At 39.4% G+C, this 15840-nt stretch overlaps 1 long non-coding RNA gene across 1 annotated transcript in view; it reads right to left on the bottom strand.

Moving 5' to 3' along the window:
- LOC309661055 overlaps positions 1-15840 on the bottom strand; it is a 54182-nt gene that overhangs the window by 18299 nt on the left and 20043 nt on the right. Inside the window, exon 2 of the long non-coding RNA XR_014263833.1 lies at positions 1-15574. This exon is cut by the window's left edge and continues 18299 nt beyond it. This is a non-coding gene — a long non-coding RNA (uncharacterized lncRNA). The remainder of the gene's footprint in view (positions 15575-15840) is intronic.

Genomic DNA, 15840 nt, shown 5'->3' on the forward strand with positions numbered 1-15840 from the left:
TGCAATGATTGGTTTGCATTTGAAAGGCACACCCCTGGGAAAGTGGGTGCTATCTCTAGGAATTAGCTAACCCTGGAATGGCAATCCCTCCAGGGCCAGCAAGGCCCCAAGATGTCAAATCATCAGAATACAGAAAATAGGAAGACATGATGAACGTACACACACATACACACACACACAGAGCTGGGAAATTTTACAGCATAATACCTTACATCAGGCATCTGTTTGATTTCAGGATTGTTTTGTGTTTCTTCTATAGACCCTTTGCTGGCAGTAGATGCTTTTTTCCCCCTGCAAGTGACTGGCTTGGTAATGGATGTTGCTGTCTTGCTTCTGCATCACATGTTGTTTTTAATCACCCGTGTAGTGGTGGGAGGGGAGTGGGGGGGAGTCAGGGTTTTAGCTTTTCAGGACCTTTCAGGAGCTGCCCCAGCACTGAAAGAAAGGTGAAATCTAAATTTGGTGTAAGTCTGATAGGAAAGAAAAAAGCCTCTGCAGACTGATGAGAATACTGATGATAGCAACTCCGTATATCACTGACACAAAAAAATTTCAAGGATTTTGGCAAACAGGTATTCTCTCAATATCCTCAAGAGGCCAATTAGGGGCATACGGAAGCTTTGGTGTTTGTTTACCAGCACTCAGCTCCTTGCCCCTTTCTGATACCATACTCGATTGACCCCCTCTCCCGCCAATACTGCCACCAAGGTGGGTGTGTGACCAAGGCTAGGCCAATCCTAGCATCCCATCTTGCTGGCCACATGGACCTTCACCCAAGCTGGAACAACCCCAGCCCTTCCCTGGGAGTTCTCTGCTGGTGTCTTCTAGGTTCAAAGAGCTAAAATAAAACAAACACTTAAAGAAACAATAATAATAACTAATATGTGCTGAGTGATTATTAGATGCTGGACATACTCAAAACACTCTACATGGGTTATCTCTTTTAGCTTGATCTTCACAATCACCCTATAAAGGTAAGTACTGTTTTTGTCCTTATTATAAAAAGAGGAAACTGAGGCCCAAGATAGTTAAGGAATTTGCTCAAGGTCATGACCTTGTAAGCAGTAGAGCCAGGATGCTGCCTGAGGCAGTCTGATTCCTGAACCCAAGCTCTGAACAATTATTGTCTATTTTCTCTGGAATTGCTGGCAGCTGTGTTCCCTGCTGTTTGAAGGAAACATATGTGGTAGAAGAGAATACTAAACTGTTTCCCATTAGGAATTGTTTTCAACTGCATATAATAGAAAACCCAAATAACAGAGCCTTAAACAAGATTTAGGGAGTTAAACTCTTCTTTTGTATAATATGAAGTGCAGAAGTAGGCAGTCCATGGCTGGAATGCAGGCTTTCAATGTCATCAGGGATGCAGCCTCTTTCTTTCTTCTCCTCTGTCTTTAGTGCATGGTTTCCATCATCAAGTTTGCTTCATCATCCAAGATGGCTTCTGGAGCGCCAACCATCAGGTTATGATTCCAAGCAGGAAATACGAAGAATGGAGAAATGTGGGAAATGGTGGTTTTATCAACTCTTAAAGCCCCACCTGACAACTTCTGCTTATATCTCACTGGCTGCTCTGGACTGAAGGGAACTGGGAGTACAGTCTTCAAGGTGGTAATTCCAAGGAAAAAGGGGAGAATAGGTGGCAGTTCTCAATTTCTGCTACAAACACAGATATGTTCTAACAGGACACTAACAAGCAAAATTCTGTGTGTCCAACTCACTAGCTCACATTTGCAAAACTGGGAAAAGATTTCAGTCTTCTGAACTCCAACTCAGGGAATTTATCATCACACAAAGAGCTAACCTCCTAAAAGCAGCAGCCGATGTTGAGTTTGGCATCCTTTTAAGCTCAGGAAAAGCTGGCAAAATTGAGCAGAATCCATTGGCATCTCCATGTTATCTTGGGGCTTGTAGAAAGCCTCATGCAGGAGAACTAGCTTGTTAGAAATGAAATATGCAGCAGGGCAATGCCAACTTTCTCCAGGGGCTACCACAGACAGTGCTGACTGACATCCCAGGCAAATCACACAAGTTGGTTTCGAAGTTCTCTTGCGTATCCCAACCCACCAAGGACTTAGACCACCAAATCCATTCCATAAAAACCTAATAATGCAATTATCAAAAAGCCCCCAGGGCAAATGAGAATGCTTTGTTCACAAAGTAAAACAGCCCTTGTAAACAGACCCTAAAACTGGATTTCTCTCTAAATTTATGAGAGCAGTGAATTTATATTATTTCATATATCATGTAAAAATGAACAGTGCTGTGACATTTACAAGGCCCTCTCCCTCCTGTGTTATTCTTTCCTCGATATATATTCATACATACACAGTTAGTTAGACTTGACTCATTCTTTAGGAAATATACCAAGAATGCAAAAGGGAGGGCATTGCTGGTAATTAACCCTACACATCTCTCTGTCATTATAAGATGGAAGAAAATGCTGATTCTTCACAGATGTACACACACCCTATATGCACATTCACATGGTCTTTAAGCAGCCCTCGCCAGACCCTACACACCTCATGGGCTTTTGTTTGTTTGTTTGTTTGTTCATTTTGGCTTCTATGACTTTGCATGTGTTTTTCCCTCTGCCTAAAGCACTTTTATCTACCTATCAGTTTGATGAACTCCTATTTGTCCTTCAAAACTCCACTTAGATGTCACCTCTTCTGTGAATCCTAAACTCTAAATTCCCTAGGATTCTCAAAACAAATTCATTACCGACAAGGACCTACTGTATAGCACAGGGAGCTATACTTAATATTTTATAATAACCTATAAGGGAAAAGAATCTGAAAAGGAATGTATATACATGTGTGTGTATAACTGAATTGCTGTGCGGTATACCTGAAACTAACATGATACTATAAATCAACTATACTTCAAAAACAACCCCACTGCTTTCTCTCCTGTGCCATGCAGGTACTTAGCATAATTATCATAACAAATTGTTACTTTTTTGTTTTCATCTCTGTCTCCTTAACTGGACTATCAGCTCACCAGCAGGAACTGTGTCTTACTTATTTGTGCATTCAGTGCTGGCTACACAGTAAGTGCTTAGCAATGTGGTCGAATTTTAAAATGCATTGCGTTGGACAATAGCTCCCATCTTATACTGGTTTTCCGTGAGCATATGACCGCACCGTCATTCTTTCCCTCACTCACAGGCCTGTGCTCCTCAAGGAATTGTATTCCATCTCACAATGCTCAAGTTGCCCCATTCGTCTCAGCACCTGAATCTAAAGTTCTGAAAGCTTCAAACTCTGATGCCAAGAAATCCACTTCCCTCTTTGCACCCTGCTTATTTTTACTTAGCTTCTCTAAATTCTTCCCAAGAATCAGAACCTGTGAAAGAGGAAATTATGTCTTCTAACTAAGCAGTTACAGATAAGATTTTAATTTCAATTAAAACTCCCTATCTGATCCAGGAAAACAAAGGGGATATTATTGGATCAGGAAAGTTCCATAAGATACTCCTTATCTCTAAGTCAGACTGGCAAACTCTGAGCTCTGCTGGAGGCTGTGGACTGTGGATGGGAGGCTGTGATGGGTGGAATAGAGGACTGAGTGAGTGTATTGGCAAAGGACATTCGAGGGAGAGTGGGCAGGATGCCTGGATCAGATGTGGTTCATGTACAAGATTATCGGACTTAGTTTTAGAACGAATATTATATGGTTGATGGACATAGGAAGGCCCAGCTTTGGAGTTAGTCAGATTAAGGTTTGAATGATGGCTTGGTCAATCACTAAGCTTGCTTAATTACTAAACTTGTGAGCTTGGGCATATTCTGTACTGGACCTTAGTTTATCATCTCAAAAATGAAGACAGTAATATTCACAGGGTGTCTGCTGGGATACAGTGAGCTTATCCCTTTAAAATATCTAGCGGCACATAACTAGAACATAGGAAGCTGAGTGTTACTCTCCTTCTTTCCTCTTTGAAACACTTGGGTCAAGAGAGACAGAGATCATCATCCCTGACTGCCCTCCCCCTCGACCCCCTCCCTCAACCTTTATAAGAAAAAGGAGACTTGCTTTGCCGTTGAATAGAACCAGTATAGGCACTTTCATTCACTCAACCAATATGATTCAATGAATATTTAATGATGAATTGGACTACATCCCTTCTCTCAAAGAACTCACAGTCTAGAGAAAAAGACAGATCAGTAAGAGTTAAGATTTTATCCCCAAGGGCAACAGAGAGCCAGTGAAGAGACAATCATATGTGCACAGAGTGTAGAGAATGGATTGGAGGCAGAGCGAGGTGATGGCAATGCCAGTGAGATATTTGCAGCCTGATGGAAGGGGTTGCAGTGGACAGTTATGGAAGGAGAAGGGCAGTTAGAGCAGGTGTGCTGATTTAACACAGTGTAAAGAGGTAGGTGACAAAACTGGATAGATTGAATGTAAAGGAGGTGAGGAAGGAAAGGAACCTTAGAGTCATTTATGAGATAGAAATACAAGGGAAGGAGCCTGTTGTGGGAGCTGGGAAGAAGGGTGGATAAGTTCAATTTTAGACACTGAGTTTGTGATCCTATGGGACCTCCAAATAGAGATGTGCAGTAGGCAAATGGATGGGCAGTTCCTAAACACAGCAAAGAGATGTGGGCTACGGGCTCAGACTTGGGAGGAAGAATAGAGATGGCAGATGACCTGCTGAGATTATCCAAGAAGGGTACATAGATCCTAAGCCTTTGATCAGGAGACCAAATAAAATATTTCTGTATCACTTTTAATTATGAGGTTGACTATGTCTTTGGGGCCTACGGTTGTGTAGCTAAAATGTGAGCAAAGAGTAAACCAGAGAATCAGAAACAGGATCCTACCACAGCCTCAAGAACCCATAACTGGTTCTCTGTGGTTCAAAGATAGTGGCTTCTCTGGCCTCTCTTCCCCAAACATGTTTTGATTTGACTGATATTCAGAGAAAGGCCACAGATGTGGCTGAGCGAATGCATGACAAATATAACTGTCTCCCTGTCCCAGATTTCCACTAGCAATTTAAGGTGCAAATGAGTATGGGCAGAGCTATAAGGATAGGACCTTGTCCTAGCTTGAGGTAAGCTGGCCCTCCTCCGCAATTTCCTGTAAAGGTACAACCTTGTTTATCCTGTTGTCTTCCAATGACATCTCTGGTTTTCAACGTTCAATTCAATGTGCCCATAGTAGTTCCTAGGTGCACGGTACTGGTTCTGCCTGGGCCATGTGGCCCTGACAATAGCATATCGTCAAGTCTCCAGACAAGAGCAGCCTTTCTCACCTTGAATTGTGTATAGTCTTGAGATATCCTCTGCGATCAAGTGGCACAGCAAGATATCCACCCAAGCAGATGGGTCCAACTTCAGTTGCTCTTTTTTTGGCCAAAGGAATCCATATGGGCATTTACAGTAGCCACAGTGATTGCAAATTTTAACATATCTGAGTCATTGAGATAGCCATCTAAGAAAGCTAATGTTGGCAGGCCTATTCACTGAAGCATCTCAAATCCAGTGTAAGGAAATACAGTTTCTCATGGACACAGAGTCAGTTTCACACAATGGCTATACAGTTTTCAAAAGCTCTGGCTCTGGAGCTAGACTGACTGGATCCGATCTGTGGCTTCAGTGCCTATTAGCTGTGACCTGGGACTTCTATTTTTCCAGTCTTTAAAATGGAAATAATCCTACCCATGTCACTGGGTTTTTGTGAGAACTGAATACAGGTAGCATGCCTAAAACTGTACCTGGTACATAGTAAGTACTCAATAAACGTTCGGTATTATTATTTATATTACTATTTCTACATGTTTCTAGAAGGAGGATAGTGTGCTCAATCTTGTCTCAGTCTCACACAGTCATCCAAAGAAAATATCACAAATATGGAGTTAATTAAGAAAAAGTGCCTGGGAGTATGTCAGAGTCAACTTCGAAGGGCTGGAGTTGGAACGCTAGCTGCACACAATCTGGCTGATGACGTCTTACAGAAGCTAAGATCATCAACGTGTTATGAAAAGGCCCAGAGCACTACTTAGAGTCCAGTTAGCTCTGACCAACCACATTCTAATGACCTGGGTGCAAATGAGTCAAAAACACATGGACTAGATTTCCTGTCTTATACACATGGGTTTCAAAATTAAGGGGAAGGAGCGCTTGCCAAAATGCATTTCGTAATAATCACTATAATAATGAATGGCTCATTGAGCCAGAAACATCAGTGGATCATCTGTGATCCTCATTAAACCCACGAGGCAGCAGGTTGAAATACTCAGGAAATACTTAGAAAGAGATCAAAGAGGCTCTGTCCCATCAGTGCTTGAAAGCTGAAATATGACTGATTGGAGAAGAAAAAGGAAGATGTTTCTTTTTTTTTTTGGAGGATTATTCCAAAGGAATATGATTTATTTAGAGAAAGTAGTCTATTTAAAGCAACATCATTAAAAACAAAAAACAAAAAAACCGGCACACTGTTCTAAACAGGGGTTTACTGTAAGAAGATGTTTCTTAACTCTGGTCAGGAGCATGGCACTAAGAAAGAGAAAAAAGGTAGATTGAAAGGTGACAACTTGCTTCTCTGGACCGAGTGCAGGGTTGCATTTTGGGAGGCTGGATCCCATGACAGTTCTTCCCTAGTTAGCTGCCGGACCTTGGACAAGTTCTTTCACCTCCTCAAGCCTGTTTCTTCATCTGCAAAGTGAGGGTTTGGATACAATGTCCTCTAAGCTTTCTTGCCATTGTGAACATCGGTAGGCATTTTTTAGCAGAAAATAGGGACTTGAATCCTCTTGGTGTCTAGTAAGAAAATACCATTCCAAATTAGAAACAATATGTCAGGTACTTGAAGATTTGGAAGAGAAGAATGTTCGAGACAAGAAAACTTTCCTGATCATAGCAAATCTCTGCTTTTGCCAATTGAAGGCCTCATTGAGGAAAGCTGAAAGACTCACATCCAGATGGGAGTGTTTTAATAAGGCAGTTTTGGCCCAATCTCTTGCTGCTGCAGTCAACAGCAGTTTCTGCTAATGAGCTTTGACAGGATTAGAAATATTAAAGTAAATTATAGATGTGGCAAATACACATTTTGACTGAATTACAAATGTCTGGATGAAAAAAAAAAAGCAAAAGTCACCTAAAGCCAAATTATCCTAATCAGAGAACATACTTCTGGGATAACCACGATAAATCTAAATAATAATAATTATTATCAAACCTTTATTATTTAACCTTTTATTAGCTAAATTGTACAAATTTACCATTAAGATTTAGAGGAATAGTTTCTGAGCTTTGCCAGTTGCTAGATTGCTCCTGGGGTTACTTGCCTTCATGTTTGCTGCACTGAATAGCCACTGACTTTAAACTGATGGCAGAAAAGGAGGGAGAAGGTTTTTAGATACTTCATTTTTCTCTAGTACTGCCTTATGTTCCTCATAGTGTATATTTTTTATTACATCTGGATCAATGGTAATTTTTCATAGATGGTGCTGTACATGATTATGAAGATTTTCCTCCTTACATAATTTTGAGATGAAAAAGTTGGCGTTCTGCTTTTAATTCATTCACCAAAACTCTTAAGCAGTCTTTGTCTTCAAAGAAATAACCCAAATGGGGGTTAAATCACTCAAAATTAAATAATTTCTTTAAGATTATTTTGTTCAATGTTAGGAATGCTAATACACCAAATGATTCCACAAAGATTCTAATTATGAATAAAATCGAGCTTTATTATTCAGCCTTGTGTTATTGTTTTAATTTTTATAAGCACTTGTTGGCTAGAAAAGGATATAAACTTCTTCCTAAAGTTGCCTAGTTAATACATTCTCTTAATGTTCGTACAATGAGTCAATTTACCTATTTAACTGTTCGAACATTCTTTTTGTTTTTGTATGTAAAATTAACAACTTTTACAATAATTAGTAATATAATATTACACTCTTGAAATTAGTAAGTGTACACCTACTTCAAAGAAATAATAGAATTTCAACATATAAAACACATAAAGAGATTTTTCATCCAAGTTACATCAGCAGTGCTTACCTACATTTAAAAGTGAGTATTCAAATGTTAATAAATTTGCTTTGTTCACCTTATAGACTTTGTTACAATGATTAGATACGATAGATGTGATTGGAACTTATCCAATCATGCAATCATTGGGACCACCCAAGTTCAGGAAGGCCAAAAATGATACTGAAGAAGAATTTGGCTATTCATTTCCAACAGTGGCTAAGTTAAGGGGCAACTTTTGGCCAAAGCCAACCTGCAGTGCATTCCTGCAATGCTCACAGGACTTCCCTCCAAAGCCTCTTAAAGAGAATTCTTCGCTCAATCCATTTCTGGGCCTTAATTTCACTATTTAAAGCTACGGCTGGACATTTAAAAAACTGAAGAGCTTACATTTATTAACACGAGAGAGGCATGGACCTGAGTCTGGAAGGTGAGAGAGATCAGCTGAGGCTGGAGAGAAAGACGAAGACTAGAGACTGTCGGGGGGAGCAGCTGCTGTAAAGATGCAACTCTGGGGAGAGAGAGATGTTTAAAGATGGGGTTTAGGAATGTTTGCTGTGTACTGTGTGGCAGTTTTCCATTTACTGCCTCTTCAAAGAGACTTTCATAAATTTTCTTTCCAAACATTTTGATGTGAAATTTTGTTTCCTTCTAGATGAGTCACATGCTTATTATTTTGAGAACACAAAGGCTCAGTCTCATTCAAATGGCAAAGAAGAAAAAGTCAAAATCACGCTGTCCCTGCAACACTGTTCACATTTAAATAGCTCTTGGTTAGAAACGACAAGTGGAAATATATTTCAAGCACATATAGAAATGTTCATTTTGACTCAGCAATTCCACGTTGAGTAATCTAGAGTAATTAGAAATGTAAGCAAAGATCTATGTGCACAGGTATTCATTATACCAAGATTTGTTAGGAGCAAAAACAGTGGAAATCTTCAAAAGAGAAACGGTTCAGTACATTACATATAATCACATGATGGAATGTTATGTATCTATTAAAATGATGTTTTCAAAGAGCCTTTGATTAATTTGGAAAGGTCTCACATTTTTAAAGGGTTTTTTTAATCAGTATAAAATATAATTTTATGACTCCATGATGTATTTTTACCAGTATAAAATATATGTTTGACATAGATGTTTCATTTGCATCTTCCTGAAAGTTTTCCAGGCCAAAACAGTTTGGGCCAGACTAATGGAATAGAACTTGGACCTTCAAGTACCCATTTGTCTGTGCTTTGTAGCCCTTTGAAAACAATTTCCCCAGGGAAAAAACCTTGGGAACAAGCACCTCTTCAGCTCACTTCTAAATAAATAACGGGATGGCCTTCTAAAAAGATGGGCAAGGTTAGGCCACTTCATTTTTCCAAGAGGATTTCAACTCTACCCTCAGTATTTTACCCCAACTCCTGGAATCCCCACCATGGTCACCACCCAAACTGTCTCTTAAGACCCATGGGTCCATATCAGTGGTTCTCGAAGAGTGATCTCTGAAGTAACATCAGCAGCAGCACATGGGAACTTATTAGGAATGCAAATTATTGGACCCCACCCCAAGCCCTCTAAAGCAAAACCCCTCGGGGCGAGCTGATAATCTAGGTTTTAAGAAGCTTTCTTGGGGAATCTGATGTAAGCACAAGTTTGAGAACCACCGTTTGTTCCATGTTTAACTCCAGGGTTCACTGGTAGTAGACCTCACTACTGTACTCCCCAATACTTACCAATCCTCGGATGAAAAACATTTTAAAACTATACTTACAGATGATTAATTACAGGATATGAAGTCCATCTATTTTTCTTTAGAATCTAAAATCTACCTCTATAGATTGTGCTGCTCTCCCACATTAATTGCCTTTCCTGAATTCAACTTGGTCTTTTCTGAGGGATGCTACGAAACACAGACCACAAAATTCATCTTTTGTCCCAGTTGGGATGTTCCTGAAGTAGGCCTTCCCTTCTCCACTCTGGCACTCTCCCCCTACTTGAAATGATATATTTTTAACTTATTTACTTGGTTATTGTCTGTCTCTTCCACTAGAATGTAAGATCCCTAACACAGAAACTTATTAAATACTGTATTCCTAACACCTAGAACTGCCTGAACCAGAGTAGGTGCTTAATAATAATGAAACAATAAATGAAAGAATAAATAGCCTCATTAATTACATTACACAATAGCCAAGTATTTATAAGATTATTTCTGCCTGGTCATAATATCAACAATAGCAGTATTTCTGTTGACAATTTGATCTGTTTTTAATCTTATGAACACCAAGCCTTTTGTAATGGACAATGCTCCCCTTTATGGAATTAGAAGCTTACAAACTTAGAGCAAACTTTGTGGAATGCCAGAAGCATAAAAACCAGAAGGTTTTTATGGTTTGGAATTTTTAGTCAATTCCTGATTCCATTTTATGCTCTTACCTTTGTTTTTCCTTCCGCTGTTCCTGTTTTTAACTGATGTCACATCACTCTGTTCTGTGACTTGGAGTGTGGGTACTTAAGCACAGTGTTCTGGTTCAAATCCCAGTCTCACCACTTATTTCCCTTGTGACCTCGGGCAAATTATATAATCTTTGTCTGCCTCAGTTTCCTCATCTGTAAAATGAAGATCATAAGAGTTTTAACTTTATATGGTAAAGTGCTTAGAATAGTGCCAAGCTTTTAATAAGTGCTGTCGTGCTGGTGACGGTAAAAGAAACAAATACGTAAACATAGAGATATAAAGAAAATATGCTCAAATGTTTATAGTGGTCATCTCTAGGTGCAGAGTTGGGGAATCATTATTTTCTTTTTACACTTTCTGTGTTTTCAAGATCTTAAACAAAGAACATGCTTTTAAAAAAAAAAAAGAAAAGAAAAGAAAAAAAATAGCTCATGGAGTAATGTAGTTGTGTTTAAAAAACATGACAGGAGAATTTACTCCAGTCATATCCCTAAAGAGCAATATATAGATCTGTCAAAAAAAATCAGCCCTCTAGTTTATCCAAAGATATATGGCTGGTGTAGATGACTGTGAGAGACACAGAGAGATGATTCAATCATAAAGATGACAGTGTTGGCTTATTTCCCTCAAGAGTTCCTAAAACCTGGACATGGACATGTAGGAAGATGGTGATGGTCATATATTTCCCTTACATGTTTCAACCACAGTAAATAGTGTTATTTTAGGGTTTTACTACCATTTCTAAACTTTCACCCATTTTTTTTTTTTTTACTCAGCCTAATTTTAAAGCGCAAAAGAACAAAGGAAGTAGCAAACAATAAAAGGCACGTAAAGTGTAAGGCTCATTGCCTGGTTGAGATGGGGTGCTGGGTTGTCTCACTTGCCCTTCCAGATCCACCCTTCACCCTGCTCTGTGTCCTGGGACACTGACCTCTATGGAGTCTCTCAGTTGGGCTTCTTTGCCCTCTGTTTCCTGTCTGTTTTGGCCAATGGCCATCCCTGGCAAGGGATTCAAGGTCAAGAAGAGAAAGATGTTGGGATATTTTGCTCCACGTTCCTTCCCTACTGCGTTGGCAGTGGCTGTGGTCCTCCACCAATAGCTACAGCTCCTGTCAGGCAGCCATCTCCTACAGCTGCAGACTCCTTCCATGTGCCAGCAACTGCTTCTCATGTCTCCTCCAGGCTCTGGCTGCAGTGGCTTCCTTCCAGCTGCAGCGAGCCCCAGGATGTCCCACCGTAACTCACTGGTTTCCCTTAACCCTCCCCAGACCTTCATTAAACTCTTGACAATGACTTGTTTAAGCGTCAGGAGGGCCAAGACTCTGCCTTATATGGGGGGAAATGTGCCAGAAGAGATGTAGTGAAGGAAACCAACCAGACTTGTATACAGTACGTAGTTCCAAGCCCCCTAGCAGCCAAGTCAAAAAGAAGAGCATGATGGATTACACGGCTCTCCTTATCTAACAAAAGGAAGCATAGCTGGTAGCAGAAAAGGATGTTCTTGCTTTATTCGATATTCTGTGATAACCTATGTGGGAAAAGAATCTGAAAAAGAGTGCAGATATGTATATGTGTAACTGAATCACTTTGCTGTACACCTGAAACTAACACAAAATTGTAAATCAACTCTACTCCAGTAAAATTTTTTTTTAATTTTTAAAACTTCTTTACTCTGGGCCCTGAGTGGAATTTTTCACATGCGTCTTTACACAGTGGAAGCGTCCATACATCTCACCCCCATCATGGTGCTCTAACTCCTCGTGTAGGAAGAAAGTGATGAGCATCAGGTCAAATCAAGAAGTAGGGCAAGAGTGAGGAAGATTCAGCACCCTGAGAGCAGCTCTCCACACTTAGCCAAGGTGATCATCATGCCTGTGAAGTAACCAGACTGCCAGGAACTTTGTGGTATCTTCTAGAAAAGTGCCACTAGGCACATAGAAGACTCTCAATAAATAATAGCTGAATGAGACAATGAATATCTTAAAATCTTTGAAGCGTCACATCTTGGCCTCTTGGCCTCAGTTTTTGAATGCCACATTTCCCATAAGGAAGAAACATGATGTAGTAGAATAAGGTTCTCAAACTTGGCTGAACATTGGTGTTATCTGAAGAGCTGTGACAAATACAGTTGCCCGGGTCTTATGACAAGTCATTCTGATATCCTTGGTCTGGGGTTCAGCCAGGGCATGAAGATTTTCCCTAACATCATCCAGATGATTCTGATGTGCAGTCCAGAAGGAGAACATAGGTTTGCAAAATGTTCTGAAATTGGAGTCAAGAGACCTGGGTCCAGACCTCAGCTCTACTAACGACAAGCAGAGAGTTCAACTCCTCTGAACTGCAGTTTTCCCGTGTGTGAAATGAAGACAAAAATATCTGCCCCGAATATCTCACAGGCTTTTGCGTGAATTAAGTAAAATTATGTCTGTAAAAATTCCTCGTAAACTCTAAAACACTCTACATAGACATCACCATCATCATTAACATGTAACAGGAAATGTGTTAACATATTAGTGACACATAAACCTGCTTACAATGTTGAATATTCTCCCTCAGGTCACATTTTAAAGTCCCCACAGAAGTGCATTTGATGTTGAAGACTTTCTTGAGATGCTATTTGAGGTCTGTAAACCATTATCCCCCAAGTTAAACAAGACACACCATACTTGGCAACAACACTGATAGCTCAAAGTAGAGGAAAAAGGCTTTTTCTTTAAACTCGATGAATTTGTAAAAAAGCCATGCTGAGAATGTGAATTTCCACGGTTGTTTGGCTACACATGAGTACAATCTCAAGCTTGGTCATGCTAGAGAGTCCAACTGTGGCCCAGGATGGATGGACTTGACCCCAGCATTATTCTTTCTCTCCCAGATGTGCGTCCTATGGTGATGATCATTATCTCAGGTTCTTAGCATTTTAGAATCCTTGAGTCAGTTGGCTCCCTTCCATTGTTTATTCATCCCCTTAATGTGTGTGATCATAGGAGATTACATTCCTTTTTGAAAACCCCAATAGATATTTTTTAAAATTCAGTCCAAAAAAGTTGGTATTACATATTCTACTAGTATAATTCTATTTAAATCTAGTGGGACATTTTGAAACTATCTTTGGACTAAAACAAATAGTAGAATTCAAATGATACATTTTTATAAAACTGTAGATTGTCTTCTAGTTACTTGAAAAATCTGTTTTCCTTATAAAGTGTTTAATGTTCACTAGATCCCATTTAATTTCTATAAAATTTTCCAGGATGAGGAGTTGGGGGAGAAAAACCTGTAGGTTTTTTCAACCTAAACTTTTCTGTAAGTTCCCTTAATCATGCAAGTCTCATATTGGCTCATCTTCACACAGCCATTTCCTAGAGCAAAAAAAAAAATCTCCCTTATAAGTCTGGAAGCCTTGTCTATCACGTCTGAATTCCTTAGGAAAATCACTTCTTGCTAATGCTATGACTTTAATTCAACCAAGTGCCTCTGGCATCTCTTCAAGGTTACTCTAGGCCCAAATGTCAGCTTATAAACTCATTTGTACAGATATTGATGGGAGATGGTGTAGATTTCTAAAAGGCCATAGGAATGTGAGGACATGGAAGGGGCAGTGTAGAGAAGGTCACTTTGCCTGAAGAATTTGCCTGAAAACACCCAACTAAATGTTAGTTCTGTAGATAGGAAACAGAACAGAATCCTCATAAATTTCAAAAAATATAAGAAAATATGTTTAGAAAGTGAAGAGATTAGATATAAAGCAAGATGGGGGAGAATTCAGAAAAACATTGATACATTTTTAAAAACATACATTGGAGTACTTTGATTCCTTGATAGCACTTATATGCTCTAATGATTTTATATGTTCAACTTAGCAGTTCAACAGTTAGATGACAAATTACATGGTCTTGGCATATAAAACCATGCCCAGATGAAAGTCACCCTTTTTAAGTGTACAATTCAGGGGGGTTTAGTACATTCACAGAGTTGGTATATTCAACATAACCACTACCTAATTATAAGTACATTTTCATCACCCTAAAAAGAATCCCAGACCCATTAGCAGTCACTTCCCATTCCCCCCTTACCTCAAGCCCTAGCAAACACGAATCTACTTTCTGTCTTTATGTATCCGCTTATCTTTGATATCTGATACAAATGGAGTCATATGATATGCGATCTTTGCATTCATATTTTCCTTTAATTCTGTAGACATTGTTTCCTTTAGTTCTTTGCAAATATTTGCAATAGCTGACTTAAAGTCTTTGTCTAGTAAGTCCAACAGTTGGACTTCCTCAAGGACAGTTTCTATTGACTTCTTTTTCTCCTTTGTGTGGACCATACTTTTCTGTTTCTTTGCAAGGTGGAAACTGGATATTTTAAATAATATAATGTGGCAATCCCAAAAATAAGGTCGTCCTCCTCTCCAGGGATGCTATTGTTGCTGTTCATTTTTGTTGTTACTATTTGTTTGCTTAGTCATTTCCTTACTAATTCTGTAAAATCTATAATATTTTTTATTTGCAACCATTGAAGTACCGTATTGGTTAGCTTAGTGGTCAGCTAATGATCGTATAGAGATTTCCTTAAATGCCTTGAACCAGTAAGTTTCCAACTCTCTTCTGAGGAGTTCTCTGTGTATATTGTGACATGACTTCAACACTGTGGCAGTTTACAATTCTGCCTGAGCCTTTACTACTTGCTTATACAGAGCCTCAAGGTCAGCCAGAGGCTAGAAATTAGAGCCTTCTCTTTCCTGATAGTGCACATGTGTGTGTCCTTCTAGGCTCCCAGTAATATGCTGGAGCTTTTCAAAGTCCCCTATTCCAATTTTCCCTTTGGAAATCCCCACCTGGTATCACTGCCTCCGGCCATTGTGATGCTAAACAATTGCCATTGATTATTTACAACAAACATCCTGGGAAAAGGGATTTCGCACTGAGCTAGGTCTGAGTCAAGTTAAATAAAGAAAAGCTCTGCAAAGGAGGTTTTCAGAGAGCTGCCAGACAGGTCATTTTATGACAAATCTCTGGAGATGGGACTTGGGGGAGCTCCAAATCCATCTGCCATCTTTAGGGGCAGTGAGGCTGTTGACATAGCTGTTGTCATAGCTGTTGTCATGGTTGCAAGGCTGTTCGTATTCAAGGCTACCATAAAACTGGAGAGAGGAAAATGAGATAGGGATAGTTAAAGTGCCACAAAGCATGCTGTCCTTATCAAGATACAGCCATTTTTCTTGAATAAACACTCTTTAGATTTGTGCAAACTTTTGATTAATTTGCAGAGAACTGAAAATTTTAATTTTGAAAATTTTTACCAATGTTTCTGTTGCTTTCATTGAGGAGTGGATTTTTGGACGTCCTTATTCCACAATTCTGGAAGTACTTTCTCCCAAATAATAATTTCTCAAGTGTTATTGATTGA

The sequence above is a fragment of the Balaenoptera physalus genome (assembly GCF_965194825.1).
Source record: "Balaenoptera physalus genome assembly, chromosome: 5".
NCBI lineage: Eukaryota > Metazoa > Chordata > Mammalia > Artiodactyla > Balaenopteridae > Balaenoptera > Balaenoptera physalus.